The following is a 16,256-nucleotide window of genomic DNA, read 5'->3' as shown; positions in this document are numbered from 1 at the left end:
GCGCCACACTTCGATCCGTTTGCAGCGTGCCGCATGAGACATCGCAAAACAAAAATACGTACGCAGCTGCGTTCAAATTTCGCATTAGAGAGTATCGCAATCATAGGCGAATTTTCTTCTGCTCCGGTTTTCTCATTTCCGCGACTGATGACGAAATCGCCTGAGGTTAACGTGGCGCGAAACGAACGACGTGCACAAGTTTACCACAATAAAGAGCATTGTAACAAAGTCGCAGAAAGCTGAAGCATCGAATGTCATAGCAAATTAGGGGACAGCTATACGAAGTAACGATAGTAGTTTTATCGGCCGTATAAACTTGTAAATATACGCATGCTAACTAACTTGGTAAGTATGCTGTCACGCGCGCATAATAACAGACATCGACAAATATCACCAGTAACTCGCTGTCAAAACTCTGGCATGAGGAAACGCGGCAGCAGCAGCGATCGAAATGACAGTTGTACTGTCCTGTTTATCGCGTCAACGCAAATTGAGCGCGGAGTACACACAGCACGCACAAAACATCGACCCCCCGACGCAGATCGCTCTCAAGATACGGCTGCGTGACCGCGCGCAGCCGCCAGATGCGCAGTTGCAGCCGGGGTTGAACGCCGCTCCCCCTCTCTCCCGTTCCCCCGGTGCCCCGCAGCGTTGGGTGCCTTGCGCACGACGGGATACTGCGCGCTTCCTGCCCACGTTCGTCTCTTTTGCGCGGGCGAGATTTGGCCGCGATTGTCAGCTCGCACGCCTTCACTCGCACGTACAGCGTAGGGCGCGCGGCGACCTCATAGGGAACCTCACGGCGACGGCGGTGGTGGGAATGCGCTTCAAGTGTCCGTGAAACTGCTACGGCAATAAAATAAAGGGCACTGTAGCAAGTCTGCGAACCTAGCCAACAGAGCTTGTTGAGTGCGAAGCCGGTATTTTCCTGCTTCGCATGGCATCTCTTGGACGGGTGTTTTTTTTTAGCTTCCGTGGGGAGAAAGAAAACAGGAAGCAGAAGGTAGAATTTTTCTTTATTTTTTGCTCGCCCTGAGTATCTTGTATTCCCGGAAATTGGTTATTCCCTCCATCAGTCGTACATGGCACAAACAGCGAGGATAGCGTGAGAACCGAGCGAGCGGAAAGAGTTGCGTATTTCCTATTTCCCGTACGTCGTGCGTGAGTCTCACTTTCCAAACGCGGCGGCGTGGAAGCGGTCGCCTAGGAAAGAGAGCCGGTGCGGAATATCAGCGGCACTGGTCGTGCAGGAAAGCGGGACTCCGCACGGAACCGACGAACGGGTGGCACACTGGAAGGACTGTTAGCGCTAAAAGCATTACTCGATAATGCTTTTAGCCCTCCTTTCTCTCGACGCCCTTGAGCAGTAATGCTCAAGATAGATGATCTCTAAGCTTCGCGATGGTCACTGTTGGCCGCCCTCAAGACCTGAGCTGCTCTTGACGACGTCCACCTCGGTGCCGGCCGGCGCTCTCGGTTCCGCGTGTTTATTTCTTTCCCCGCTTCCTGGAGAAGGCTCAGCCGCAGTGTCGATGAAGCGCCCCTTTTCGGCGAGATCACAACCCCACCGCCTAGTGCCTGGCTGGTGACAAATGACACGGCTGCTACGTAGTGTCGCCGAGAACGCCTTCGATTGAAGGAGCAAAGTAAAGAAAAAAAAATCTGGTGTGCTTTCTACCGCTGTAATGTTAGCCGTCGAGGGCCTAATTATTCTCCGATGGGGCGGCTGCCCCCTTCTCTATGCCAAGGGCTTCGAAGTAGGTGACAGAAAACGGAAGTGGATGTCAAGAACTTGCAGCGTGAGGTTCCTGTCACTTGCGTAATCATTATACTGCGCTACTGCGCGGCGCAAATTCCGCCATGCCTGCGCAAGATTAGGTGGCGGCTGGGCCTCAATAATGAAGAAAAAGAAAGTAGGGAAAGCCGATAGGGTTGCGTGAGTCTGCTGCATAACGAATGGATAAAGCTTTTTTTTTGTTTTCATTTTGATCCAATTTCGCTTGCATATAGAGTGCTTTTCTGTGACTAGATCGTTGAATCCGCGCAATAAATTGCGTTTTTATGACATTTTAGAGCATGATTGTCTGTGCATTTCTGGTTACCGGAATCACATAAGAGCTTTAACATTCAGCTGTCTTTATAAACCCAAGAAAAGACCGTCATCCCTCGTCCAAGGAGAGTTAGCGCGCCTTCATACCGACAGCAAGAAGTTGGGTCTCTGACGACCTGTCAAACTTTACGTTTGTTACACACTTAGTAACGTGCAAGGTATTGCATGAAGTGACTTCGCTGTTTGGAAGATGGGAAGAAAAGAAAGGCGGGCGCGTTTTATAAACTTTGTCCAATTTGTTATCCTATACTTGGGGAGCGGAAAGGAAAGAGGGGAAGAAGACGTGAGTCTAGCTCAACCACATGCACTGTACAAGGTGCAGCGTATGTACAGATGAGCAGTGAAGGATGCCACCTTCATGCACGGAAATAGACCGTGTGTGCCCTTCTGGAGTCGTGAGCCCTGAAGTCAGGACCTTTGCTTCAGTAAAAGTCCCTTCATGAAGGTATGCGTTCAGCAAGCTTTGGTGCTGTTTCTACGTATGTATGTTTCGCATGCGCCAGACAATAGCGCGAAATTTGTCTGGTAGCAATGCTCCCAAAGGAAGCTGCATAAATCCAGAAGTCCACAAATGCGACTTTATATGTACCAGCACAAATAGCAAGCCTCAATACTAATTTGTGTAACATAATACTGTTGACCATCTGCCACATTTCAGGCATTTCGGCACTTAGGTAAGGCGTCTCAGCCTTGAGGGCTCTTCGAGAACACTAAGCAGTAGCTGCAAGATAATAGGGGGGCTCCCAAATGTGCTGCTTCTTTCCTCTAGCCATGGTGTGTGACTGCTACAGGTAATAGGCCAACATTAAAGTAGTAGCAGGAAAGAAGATAATAAAAAGGCTACTAAAGTTAACGCGGGAAATGTGAACAGGAAGGGGAGAAGAGAAAGGTAAAAGAGAACACGGTTATAGCCCTATGCAGCCACCTTTTCACCTCTCTGCCGTAAGTAAAAGAAAACAAGAACTTCCGCCATGATGGAAGGAGCAAATGGCAGTGCTGGAGACGACGAGCACCTGGTGCCTGAGATATCAGCTGCGACCCTACTTTCTGTTCGATGCATTTCCCGAGCACGTGGACTCCACCAGTTGTTCTCGGCGCGTCGGCCGAGTAGTGTCCAAGCACAGACGCAGATGGCGGAAGGGCCGAGGGTGCGAAGGGACACCCCTTTTTTTACTGTTTTGCCGGTCGCCTCATGGGCGTAATCTGGGACTCACGCGAGCTCGGACCCACGGCGCTGATTACCTCAGCAACCGATTCGCCTCCGTGCCAGGTCCTTCTCGTCGCCCGCTCGGCACTAATGTGCAACCGCGTGCCGCTACCACTGGGGAGCGCTACATTCACCAGCGACACCGGAAATGAGGGCGAGGCTGCCTCTTTGGCCTGGTGCCTGCCTCACCGACTGCCGTTTGTGTGTCTTCCGCATTTTTTTTTTTCATTACACCGGATCGCATTGGCGCCCCACTTTATCTCGTCGCTCGTAACGTGGCTGCGGACCTCACAGGAACACTTCCTCTCTTTCACATCTAGGTCGCTCTCTACTCCTCTTACTTTTACAACTGGAGCCGATAGTAACCGGAAATTTGCCACTTCATATATTCGTTTCTTCCTCCATTCTTTGCACTTTTCTGTTAGTCCTCATTCCCTGGGCTTGCGTAAGCATTACGTGTCAAGGTCGCTGCTTGCTCATGGGCGACAGGTTCCCTAGTACGTGCGCGGACCGACAGCCTGCAGAAAGAATAGAGAGAATAGGCGGCCTGATTTTCCCTCATTTGCGCCCGCAGAGTTTGCCCTCTATAGCACCGAACTGTCTCGACACGGTTGTGTTTCATTATAATCAGGATGAAAAGATGCCTATAAGGCTGTGATGGCAATATTGAAAATCACTGTACCGATAAAAACTAAGTAGAGGGAAGGAAACGATTAAGCTAATGGTTTCAAGGGTGGGGAAATCATGTTAGTAGGTTAAGAGCAGACCTTACTTTCGCTGAATTCACAATGAAGAGAAATGAAGGTGATTCACCACAGACAGGATCCAGACGCAGTATGTTTCATGAGATGTGTTTGGTGCTGACCTTCACTCCTGGATCAATTTCGGACGCTAATGTATGCACATTGTCATAATTTTATGAGACGGGTAGCTCGCGATCACTAGGCACACTACAGGGTGTTTAATGGAGATTCTGTGGTGGGCCATAAGGTTGAAAGCCCCGGAGAACGAGAAGAACTGTCGTACTCGCCATCAAGTGGCGTGGAGTGTTAGAAGCGCCACGGGAACCGCATTAAAAAGCCGAATGACACTCATCTAGTGAAGGAGTAGGTCAGCCATATACTTTTGACAAAGGCTGTATATGCATATACAAGGCAACGTCTAGGCTGACCATGCTGGCAAAGCTGAACGCGCCACTTCGAGAGAAATGGTCCAAATACCTTTCTCGCGACAAGACGCGGCGGCACTTGTATTAGCACATGCTTGGGGTCTCCAGTAATCCCTTCAGACAGATGCAAGCCACCAGTACGGATTACTATAGAAAGTAGATCCATCATGAGAATTTTACATGCTGCGACGCCTCAACAGGCGACACCAGTCACGCCTACAGCATCAGACTAAACGTATCTTACACGAGATTCTTCAAGTGCGAGATGAAAATGACGGACTCCCCAATGTGCGTTGGAAAAAACGCACCTGATGACCTGCAACACGTTCTGTGCGACTACTGCCGCTATGCGTCATACAGACAGTCTTTGAAGGCGGGACTACACCTTCAAGGGGTCTCGAGCTTGGAATCGCGTCACCTTCCCGGCCCATGGCAAAGCACCACCTGTGCGTTTCAGTTTCAATTTCAGTTTATTCAGTTTATTACCCGCTACTAAAGCGCTGCTGACGTTCTTGCAGACCACGAGCCTTAATAAACCGTTGTAAATATTGCTACGGTGTAATTGTATATGTGTGCATGTGAATGTATGTTCTGTTAAGTGTTTATCAATGAATCTATGGCAATCATCATCTAGCATCTGGAGAACCATCTCAGGCGGAACGCCAGGCTACCATCTCCAGCGTATCATTAAGGCTTGTTTCTCGCTTTTCTCTGTACATGCATATGTGCATACAAACGAAGTCCTTCCTTTCTACTAAGTTTTTTTTCACCCACTCTATAGTGATTACGTTGATACTGCCAGTATTCACGGGACAGGAAATAGATAAGGTTGCAAAATCTGCTCGCTCGCATGTTCCTTAGACATCAGAGGAGGTATTTCGTAAGAGTCCAGCTCGTGGACATCTCCATTTCGTCTGCTGTTGAACTTCTGATTGGTTCGGCTGCCGCTGATTGGTCCGCGGCAGCAAGGTGCCACAGCCAATCAGCATTTCAGCCGTAGAAGAAATGGATATGTCCACAAGGAGGGCTCTTACAGAATGAAGCCCAGTTAAGCTTAGCGCATTTGGCTCAAGACGACGATCTCCATCCGCATGACGTACGCTGCTACTTTTAGAGCGAAGGTGTATATGGCTGGGTTGTGGAAAAAAAATCCGTGCGTCTTTCGAGCCGCGTAGATTGAGAATTTCTCCCCATACGTGGGGCGATCGCGAAAATAGTGCAATACCGGGCCGACCCGCGGTGAAGGCGATGCACTAAGATTATGCATTAAGCATTCCCCCAACTTGCAAAAATAAGTTTAATTATTTAGATGCGAATACAACTCGTATCAGATATTCAGCGGATAAGAACAGATACTACACTTTGACCCGCGTGGGCCATGACTAACGTTCGCACCACCCCGTCTTTGTCGGCGTTCCAAGCTCTTGCGGATCTCGTTTCCTTTCCTTCCGCTCTCCCGTGGTGGCGTTCTCGTAAGCGTGCTGCCCGCCAGGACCACGAGGCGGAAAGAAATGCGAACCGTCCATGCCGCCCCAATCCCGCAAACTTCGAAGGTTTAACTTGAGCAACCGCCAGGTTTCATAGGGTGTTTGTGGGGAAACAATTTTGTGGGCCTGTGTTGTGACCGCTTGTCGTTTGCGAGTGACCTCACCACCATTACTGCACTGCGGGACATCTAAAAACGCACGATCGCCTTGGCTACGGTGAAGCAGTGTGTGCCCTCGGAGGCGCGTGCCAGTTCTACGTGCCGGGACTCGTTAGTAAAAAGGTGTCGCGTTTTGAAAAAAAAATATATGGGTATGCACACCCCCCGTGCCTCATCACCTTCAGAGGCTCAACGTCGTGGAGGGGCGACTAGTCGCGCCAAGCCTTCCATTTATGTGCACACGGCGTTTGACGCACGACAACGGAAAGTTTGCCATTAAGGTGCCTACATACATAGCTTCGCTGATCATCCACCTTCACAAAGTGAAATGGCACTGAACTTCTTTAAGGCTAGGTTGCGTGCACAAAAAGTGAACATAAAAGGAGAGGTTTTACAGTGCATAGCGGCACAATTGGTTCAGCAGCGTTCTCGTCGTGTAAGGAGCAGGAGCCCCATCGGGGTCGCGGGGTATCATTCGATTGTCTTTACAATTTGTCCCTCTGGACTAGAATACGAACACCAGATTCGTGCTCTCTGGCAATGAAGCAGCTGCATTCTGATAGGTTTCTCCTGGTTTCAGCCTCTGTCGGCTCCTTCAGTAGTTCACTAAGTCGAGCTCCTGGGTTTTCGCTGTTCGTGAAGTATGTATTTAGGGGTTGGAATAAACATTCGGAACATGAGTATGAAAACAATTTTAAAAACGAACGAACAACGTAGGCACGCCTGAGCCTGGAGCTAGCATTTCAGATTTGCTCACTGTTGTGACATTACTTGCGTTGTGTTCAGGAAGCGTGGGCATAAACATGCACGATGTGGTTTGATTAGGTGCTGCATCATTCATTGCCGCACCCGTTCTATTCATTGCCGCACCTGTTCCATTATAGGTGAACGCAAAAAAAAAAATATCTTCATGACGTGCATCCATTCAAGCAGCCTTTGCAACTCTATGAATTCATTCAACTAATATTATTAGAAATAAAAAGTCCTCCATGTTGGATTTGCCTTTATTATTATTTAAGAAGCGAATTTCAACAGGACCTTCTTCTGCAACGCTTAAGAATTAAGCTCGAGACTCTAAAATACCGTAATCTTCTCTAAACAGACGACAATTTTGAGCGTCGTTCAGGTTCGCGCACGTAATTAGATGTTATGTTTTTATTCTTTTATTTCATTTTCAGCCCTTTCTTTCTGCCTTTTCCCACGCTTTCGCTTATCACCATGGGACGCGCGCACAACAGGGGCACGTTCGCTGGAGAAAAGGGAAAGGAGCCTAGGTGCTGAACAGTGCTATTTAAAAGCGCGTCAGCAGACGACGCGTTCGTGAAATATTTATGAGATTTAGCCGCCGTCCTTCATAACGAAATCATGGGAAATTGAGGAAAGCCTTTTCTTCATCCGGCGTTGTCTTTTGCCGCGCTATGTGGTTTTGACTTTCATCGCGTTAGGAGAATCGCGCCGAGCACGTGAAGCAATGCACGGCATTCTTTTGTTGCTGCTGAAGAGGGGGCGCGATGCTGCGTCGGAGTGTGCAAGACGCTGTTTTTATCAAAGCTGAGGTCGTGCCATTTCATTACTTTTCTTAGGGTTGACCCGCAAATAAAGCAGTGGGTTTTTTGAGCACCCCAGCTTCTAAGAACAAGACAAAAAAAAAGAAAATGAAACGCGAATAAAAATCGCGTGAGGCCTTATTGCGGCTGTAGTGTTGTGAGCGGAAGCCTTCTACAGGCACCACACGTTGCAGGCGGCGATGAGGGGATTTAAAGTTTGTCCTCAACACTTTCTGCGTTGCTGCATTCATTCATGTCATTTTCGTTGGCTCGTCGTCCTTTTAGTTCTTGTCCGCTAAATTCAGCCGTGAGAGCGATGCTGCACGAAGAGTCATAACCACGACGCTCATGCATTATGTCGTTCCTAAATTTCCATGAAGGCAAACGATGTTTGAGGATTACTGCTTTATTAATGCCCTGTAAGCTATGGCATCCACCCGCATTCTGTGGAATCCTGTTTAACCAAAGATTCTTTATGTTTTTTGCTTAAACTTTTTTTTTATAAGAGAGAGTTAGCCTCAGAAGAACAGATATGCGATTATAAAAAGCGAAAGAAAACGGCACAATAGCGGTAACATTCTCGGCTAAGATTTTTCTAAAATTTTGTGAACTGCAATAATGATCGATTAGCGTGTTGAAAACTTGAGTGTACCGTATCCACTTTTGACGACCCGGTTGGAAGTGTAATTCTGGTAATCCACGAAAAGCTGAAAGAATAGTGGCATTGAAATAATCGTCACAGTAATGAGTAATGAGTAATGAGAGGCTAACGCTACAAGCGGTTCCCGAATTTATTTTGCTTCCAATCCACGCGACCATGCGCAGAAACTGAGTCACAATTTGCGTAAAACATATACAAAGAAGTATAATAGAATGAAAATGTCCAGGGGGGAAGGGCAGCCGTTTCTTTCTTTCTTTTATTTTTTTTAGTCCACGTCCACGTCTATTTCACTAGGTAGTTTATAATCATAGAATTCTACTCACTATAATTGCGCTCTACTGACAGAAGCAGTGCACGCTTCTGGGTTAGGCTCAACAGTAAGAAAAAAAATATTCGTTTTTGTTCTTTTACAGTAGGTTTTTGAAGAAAAAAGAGATCATGTAAAACATCGGGATGAGACAGCGGACATTAAATTAAATCTTGTTCTCTTTCAGCTCCGCCAACTAGTCACTGCTATCTAGTCTTTCTCGTCTCCGTCGCGTTGGGTTATATCCAAGTTAGCGCAATGTCACTGTAGTGAACGTCCTGTCAGGACTTCGAAAACGGGAAAAATAAATGTAGCGTTGGAAGGGCGCCTATTACTAAGCGAAGGCTTTCGGGCTAGTTCGGAGTGCGTGCCCAAAACGTCGCACCAAGACACGCAAAACAGGAAGTCGTTTTGCGCGTGGTAGTGGCAGCGATTACCACGGTGTGGCTGTTCTTTGCGCAGTGGAAGCACATCACGCGGCGTGTTCACTGTTTGATGACGGAGCGGAAAATAGTAATTTAAAAAAAAAAAGAACTGTCGCGGTTACGAGTTCTCGTTCTGTACCATTGTGTGCGCGTACCGAGCTCAGCCGGCCGCTTAATCCGAGGTAAATGCCGACACATGGCACCGCAGGGCGCCTCTGCGAGCGAGCCGGCGACGACGCGGTGTGCTGCTGCGCACGGCACCGCCGTTCCCCCTCGCCGATGACATCCGTACGCACTTACCGCAGAGTGCGCGGACGAGCGTGACTGGCATCGGGGACACGCCACCTTGCTCTCACGAGAGGATTACAGTGTACCTGTAAGAGGACGGAAAGAAGTGAGGGGGCAGGGCCAAAGGGGGAGGCGCTTGTGATGTAGAGAGCGTACATTCCAGAATAGGCCATCCGAAGCCATCAGGCAAGTAAGTGTTCGTTTCCACACAAGCGACAAAGTAGACAGTCGACATTGATCGAACTCTACCGTCAGGGAATTGTAAAAAATATATATGTATATACAGAAAGAACAAATTAATGTAAAACCATAATTTACTCTTGGTTCTTCGGTATTGATGGTGCGGTCATTACTTAAATGAAATGGGAAACCTGTGTGAAAGTTGTAGCCCCAGCGTTCGCAAAATGTTGCATTAGTAAATGACACTGAAATAGAACTAAGTGGGCTTGGCATAAAACGATGGCAGCTCGAATTATGCAAACTGGGCGTCTCTGACGTGCTATTCTTTCGAGCACGCAAAGCAAGAGCTACCAAGAGAACAACAACATTCGCTGTCAAATCGTATGTGTGTTTTTTTTTTTAGTGTCGATTGTGCGGTGTTCTTTCTTTCTGATCCAGAAATATTGTACTCGTAATGTCTAGCTCTGGTTTTATTCAAATCGACAATAAAAACACTCAAATGAGTATCCTCTTGTGAAAGATGAAATTGCAATTTGCCGCCTCACTCTTCCCTAAAGGTTTCATCACTAGGTCACGTGAACACAAACTAATACGTTCTCGAATATTTCGAAGATTTCTAATGCTTATTTGTGTTGCTTTATTGATTAAGGTAGAGTTAGCAACAAGAAAGCGAGTGGGTGACTAAAGAGACCGGAATTTTAAGCAGTCAAGAGTCCAGTTGGCTACGCTACGCGGGTGAAGGCAAAAGGCGAGATAATAAGTACAGTTTGCATGGACGCGATTACAGCCAAATATTTATTCACTGGGAATACATTTAAGCACTGTAGTAGAGACACCAACGTACCATTCGTTTTCAAAGAATAAACGAAGGTTAGATATGAGGAGAGTCAGGAGGAAATTCTGACCCATCATGCTTTCATCTGCTATTGAACATAAACAACAAGGAAAAACTTTCAAGAGCTGAGGAGCTTGTTGGTGACCACGTACACGAAGGCGATTATGCGACATGTCAAAACGGTGTACATGAATGCGAAGTGTAATGAAAAAAACGTACAAGAAAAACATACTTCAAAACTTCACTTCAAATTATAGAGAGTGGTACTAAGTAAGGGATTTCGTAACTGCGCTAAAAATAGGATCAATTAAAAAACACACGTAATTAACAGAACGTCAAAAATGCGCATATTACCAGTTTTTAGATAGTCTTAAGCCAGCTAATAACTTTTTATTTCCTTGTTATTAGGTTGTTGGTTTCGGCATGTTTTGCGGTTTTCATACCGAAAGCAGCGTGCCGGTGTCCTGTCGTTCGTGCTGCTTTCGGTATGAAATCTAGAATCACTGCGTACCACGCACCTTCGGAATGAGAGGTCGAAAAGAAAGTAATGTAATCATATGTGTCTCTTCTATCGAAGCAATGCTTACCTTTCAGAATTTACTCGTTGCCTACAGGATTGACAGTCATGTCCATACCACACCACATATTTAGTAAGAGCACGCATGCATAATATTACTATGTCGAAAGGAGACTTCCCACGCAAAACTTATTGGGCGAGCACTGTTTCCATGGTTCTCAGTACCGACTGGGCTTCCGTTGGAAGGTTAATACGAAACACTTACGAAAAATGACGCGAGCAAGGCACAATGCGGGCTGTAGCACCAATTGCAGGGAAGCTGCGAGTTTGACAGAGCACCGGAAATAGATTTTGTGCTTCGTCGTACATAGAACCGGCTTTGAATTTGCATCACGATCTCAAAGGCGTGTAAAGGCACTTCAAGTGGAAAAACGCTTGAGCAGTAGAACTTTTGTCGAAGTCTTTCCTTTTTGCAGAATACGAAAGTTGAGAACTTTTCTTATTACACATCTTGTCCTTCAAAGCGTAGCTTGGCGGTATCTCACAGTTTAAAATCCCAGTCACGTATGTGTAGGGTGCAAAGTGCATGGCCTTTCTTTAAAAAAAATTGATTCTCGCATGCTGCAATAACTCTTATATTTCGCTCGCACTTCTGCAATAACTTTTTTTGCTTCCGGCACCCACCGCGTGTTGCTGTTTTTTCTCACTATAGCTTTAGGAACGCGCAACTGGTTGCCATCAGCCCATGCGCTTGTCCTCCATTCCTATTCGGCCTTGGAAAACCCCCAAGGAGAAAGCCGCGAAGGGGAAGGTCTCTGCGTATTCGGTGCACACGGAACAACAATGTTTCGTTGGCGCTGAATAAAGAAACGAACGCACAAGTACGACTCGCTGTCTGCAAGATGAGAGCGCAGCTAGAAGCTCCTTCAACGCGCCCAGGCCCCATCTGAGGCGTGCGCGCATAGGGCGCAAGATTTCTTGGTATACACAATACCAAAAAAGTGCATCCTCCATGGCCGTGCCCTCCTCTACTCTCCTCCTGTTTCTATTTGACTGCGCGAACAGCGGTTGGAGGACGTTGGAGGTAGTCGGCTGGTGCGAGCAACCGGGATGGCGCTTGCTACAGAAAAAAAAAAAAGAAATGGAGGCGGAGGGGGGAGGGGGGGGCAGGAGCGCGACTATGGCAGGCAATCTGCTTCAGAGCGTAGCGGGCGGCTTGCTCCTAATTTACATTTTATATGCGCCGCTAAGAACCAGAGCAACCAGGCGCTAAGCGAAACGGTATGGAAATGTTCCATCTCAGGTGCCGGGAGTTCCGCTTTTGCTGCTGTCGTCGCCGCCGCGGTTGACGCCGAAACGACGGGTGTCTTTTGTTTACTGCTTTGTGCGTACGCCGCCACGCTGCTACTCAGTTTATGCTTTTCTTCAGGATTCTTTTCATCACCTCGCTGTTTACTGGACAGGTCTCCGGAATCCCTTATAAGCGCTGGCGGGGAGTGAACGCAACATGTCGTGTTTTATTTGATGAACACAATCACAGCCTTCTTCAGTGCAAGCACTAAAGCTGGTCAAACCGACTTTCAATAGAATATCAACGGGTCCGGTTTCTCAGTGCAATTGAGATCTCAAATTGTTGCTCTAGTTCATTGTTTCTGGCGCGGCTTTTCAAAGAGGTGATCTAAGATACTCGGAACCAGTCTGAATGCTACATTAGTTTTTTCCCAGATATTACTTAGTGCATACATTTACCGTAAAATAATTTTAATTAAGCAGATTCACGAAGGGCCCATTCTGCCTATAACATATACGAATATGGTACATATAAGTGAAGGCTTGGTCTCAGTCTGAACGGCTTGCGAAGTCCTATACATTTGTTTCAGCTGAAAGGCGACTATAATGACTACGGGAATATGACAGCGATGAATCAGATTTGGAAATTTTATGAAGAATGTACAAGCATGCTTTATCTTGAGAAACATCAGCACAAAAGGCTAATTTCGTACGGTCAGCTTCCTTCATGCAGTGTTATAGGACTGACGATTTGAACTGAGGAATGCAACACAATGCGCGACCCATCGCCAATTTCGGCGCCTATGATGCGCAGCTCCGGGGCGCAGGTCTAGAGTTTCATTTCAATGCTGCGGTGACTGCGCTTCAACTTTGCCTGAATGAAAATTGTCTCGTCCGTTTGAATATAGGCGGTTCATATATTAGAGTGCCAGGCGGTAATAAGTAAGCTGCATGCCCTCAGGTATGCTATAGGTGCTGCTTCGAGACCATAAAAGCCGCCATCAGTCAATGGGTTGCTGGCGGTTTTCATCGAACACGGGTTGACGAATGCAATTTAAAACTGTTGACTTTTCTCTCCCAGTGTGCGCGTGCGCGCGCTCAAATGGGTTTCGAGCTAAGCCTCGTTTGTTCAACATTCCTCATATTTTCCTTTCTCGGTGAACTGAAAGTGCGTGCTTCTATCTTCGCTCCTTCATCTTGTGCCGCGGGGTCCTTTCATTTTCGGCCGTGCCACAAACGTCCTTTTGTTGCCTTTGAGGCCCGCGGCCGTGGCTCGTTTCCGAGTATGATTTCGGCCGCGGGACGTCATTCCCGACGGAAGTCGTTTAGTCGCCGGTCGCTTGTCGCTTCATCTCTTTTATTGCCTTTCCTTCACTATCACGCTAACACCACCGCCTTCGTTGCCAGCTTCACTGACGCGTCATTACAACCTTTTTTTTTCGCTTCTCATCCGTTTCGCTTTGACCAGGCGTGCGAGTGAAGCCTCGTTGTTCTGACGGACCGGAAAGTGTTAGGCAAGGTCGTGAAGCGTGTTGATGTGTCTCCTCTATTTATCCCTCACACTCTTCTGTCCCTTTTTTTCACCTTAGTTTCAGACGGGGTTCGTTCTCGTGCGCCAGCAATGCTTTCACGGCTCGCTGGTCACTTCGCGGGGGCGGTGGGCACGGTAGACAGTAATGAGCGTTAATTCGCCCTAGCTCGCACAGTGTCCTGTAAAAATGACATCGATCGCAAGCGCTCCTCCTAAAATAAAAATTCGTTTTTTTTTGTACTTGCAATAGGTGACGATATATCACATCCGATAATGAGCACTGACTGCCTTTGTGCGCTCCGTAGTAATTGTTCTTCCCCAACCATTAGCATGAAACGAGAATGAAGACGGGATGTTAGGCTAGTATTGCAAGGCAAATTTACGCGCGATAAATTAACGGAGACGACAACAACAACAACAACAACAACAACAACAACAACAACAACAACAACAACAATAAATGCGCTCCTGAATAGTTTCGAAATCTACAAATGATGGGGGCTTTAATGAGCGAAAAATCTACATTCGCAAATTGAACTGTATGTTTTATAGAAATGCCTCTGTTCAGCGTGTGCATGAACAATCCTTCTTGCAAAAATTTTTTGTGTGACTCACTGGCTTTACACGCTGCAAATGACACGAACGTTTTAGGAGTCCATTATTATGTGTTGCGCGGCATTGTTGGAAGCTTTACTGATAAGCTCACTGATTAAAAGAAGAGCGACTTATAATATTTATGGCTAGATGTGCTGAAGTCGCTATCAACTTTTCTTTCTTTATTTATTTGTTTATTTACTTATAGACCCCACACAGAGGCATTACACAAGGGTTCGGATTACAACATTAGTTAAACATTATTGGTTACAGTGAGAAAATCTCTGAGACTTCTTCTGTGAATGCAAATGCAATGGTGCTGGCAGCGACGTCGTTAGGAAGGCCATTCCTTATACGACATCGATAATTTGGTAGTCGCCGTGCTGTTTGCAGTTCGGCTCGAGAAATAGCAAAGTGAAACAAGGTCCGGTTATTTACGATGAAGATCGATGAACTAATTTATGATAAATCTGTGAAATCGAACAACCAGCTTCAAGGCAAGCCTAGCCGTTCATAACTCTCTCGAACATCAACCTTACAGATAAGACCTATTATCGAACCAAGGTAGCATAGTTTCTTCCAAGTTTCCTCTCGCTTGGCCTATCTTCATAGGAATTTCTGTGCGGGAGAGTTAGTCAAAATGTGCTCGGATCGACTGATGATCCCAAATGGATACCACTTTTCTTGAGAACATTATAATTAGGCAAGAAAACGAAATGCTGTGACTAATACCAACTTAAAACGGGTGCACGCATGTTCCTCGAAGAAACACTGAATAAAGTTGTAACAAATTAGTTCTGCAGAATTCCGCAAGGTGGACGAAGGTTCATGAAAGAAAAGGTCTACATCCACCCGAATGTAGCACGAAGCTACAAAGGAAATCCACACGGTATTCTGAGAAACAAATCCGGGACCAGGATGGATTTTTCTTCAACTACAAAGTTTTGTTTCTAAAAAATGCTTGTGGATTTCGGTAGCTTTTGCATCGGTAGCTTGGTGCTACATACGGGTGGATGTAGATTTCTCCTTTCATTGAAAAAGTTTGTTTTACGAAGACGAGGAAGAAGCCGGCTAGTAAAGAAGCGCGAGGCACGATTGTGCAGATTTGTAGGCTGGTCTTTCAATTAGGCACCGATTTCGATGCTTCCTGTTCGGGAACCGCTAGCTCCTCAGTTTTACATACTCTACTGATGCATTTGGCAAAAGCAACACTTGCACGCACAACAGGCCAACCTTATTTCTTTAATCAGCGCATTCTTTGCAGAAGGCAGCTGCGTTTACTACTGTGATAATCTCCTTATGAACGGAAACGTGACCTTGACTGAGAAGTATCGTAGTTATTCATTCCATTCGCAAGAGGCATTATTACTTATGACATCTTAGACAGACCACGCCAGTTCGTACCGGGGAGGTCCTGGTGCGCCGTTTCATCCACTCATCCTCGCCCAGGGAGCCCCGAAGCGAAGCGATGCGATTTGCCGACGATGCCACTAGCACCTTGTCTGAAGTGTGACATCCTAACCAAAGCACGTCCGTATGCTCCTTCCTTCCTTTTCCTCCTCCTCCTCCTATGTTCAATTGATAGGTGGTGTGTGTGGTGACGGTTACACTGAACGGCAATATGCACAAAACAGAACCTGCTGTTCGTTGTAGAGTAAGAGACATCACCCTCTTGACGAGTCTTTCTTTAACCTATGTTCATAGCAACCAGGCTTTTTGAGTTTTCAGCAGCCACTTAGAGTATTTGGATGCTGGTCGTACACGCGCAAAATCATTCCATTTCCGCCCATTTCTTGAAACGACAATGGCGCTCCGCGCTCTTGAATCTAGGAACGTTCTTTTTTATAATTTTATTTTCATAGTTGCACAGTTTGTTTTATTATTTGTTACATTCCCATCCCATCCCATTTATACTGCTTAAAAATCTTCCTCAAACTTCTTTCTCCAATAT

General features: G+C 46.7%; 1 protein-coding gene, 1 long non-coding RNA gene and 1 other non-coding gene across 11 annotated transcripts in view; 1 reads left to right on the top strand and 2 right to left on the bottom strand.

Moving 5' to 3' along the window:
• LOC135909244 (igLON family member 5-like) overlaps nucleotides 1-16,256 on the top strand; it is a 351,641-nt gene that overhangs the window by 229,093 nt on the left and 106,292 nt on the right. The gene's annotated exons all lie outside the window — the stretch shown is intronic.
• LOC135909252 (uncharacterized) overlaps nucleotides 1-16,256 on the bottom strand; it is a 119,085-nt gene that overhangs the window by 35,190 nt on the left and 67,639 nt on the right. For all 8 annotated transcript variants that reach the window (XR_010566662.1, XR_010566664.1, XR_010566660.1 and 5 more), the window contains one exon: nucleotides 9,371-9,444. This is a non-coding gene — a long non-coding RNA (uncharacterized lncRNA). The remainder of the gene's footprint in view (nucleotides 1-9,370; nucleotides 9,445-16,256) is intronic.
• LOC135910260 (U2 spliceosomal RNA) lies at nucleotides 5,677-5,865 on the bottom strand. Its single transcript, XR_010566978.1, has one exon. It is a non-coding gene; the product is annotated as a U2 spliceosomal RNA (small nuclear RNA).

This window comes from Dermacentor albipictus, chromosome 1, assembly GCF_038994185.2.
Source record: "Dermacentor albipictus isolate Rhodes 1998 colony chromosome 1, USDA_Dalb.pri_finalv2, whole genome shotgun sequence".
NCBI lineage: Eukaryota > Metazoa > Arthropoda > Arachnida > Ixodida > Ixodidae > Dermacentor > Dermacentor albipictus.
This window is presented reverse-complemented; position numbering and strand designations above follow the sequence as displayed.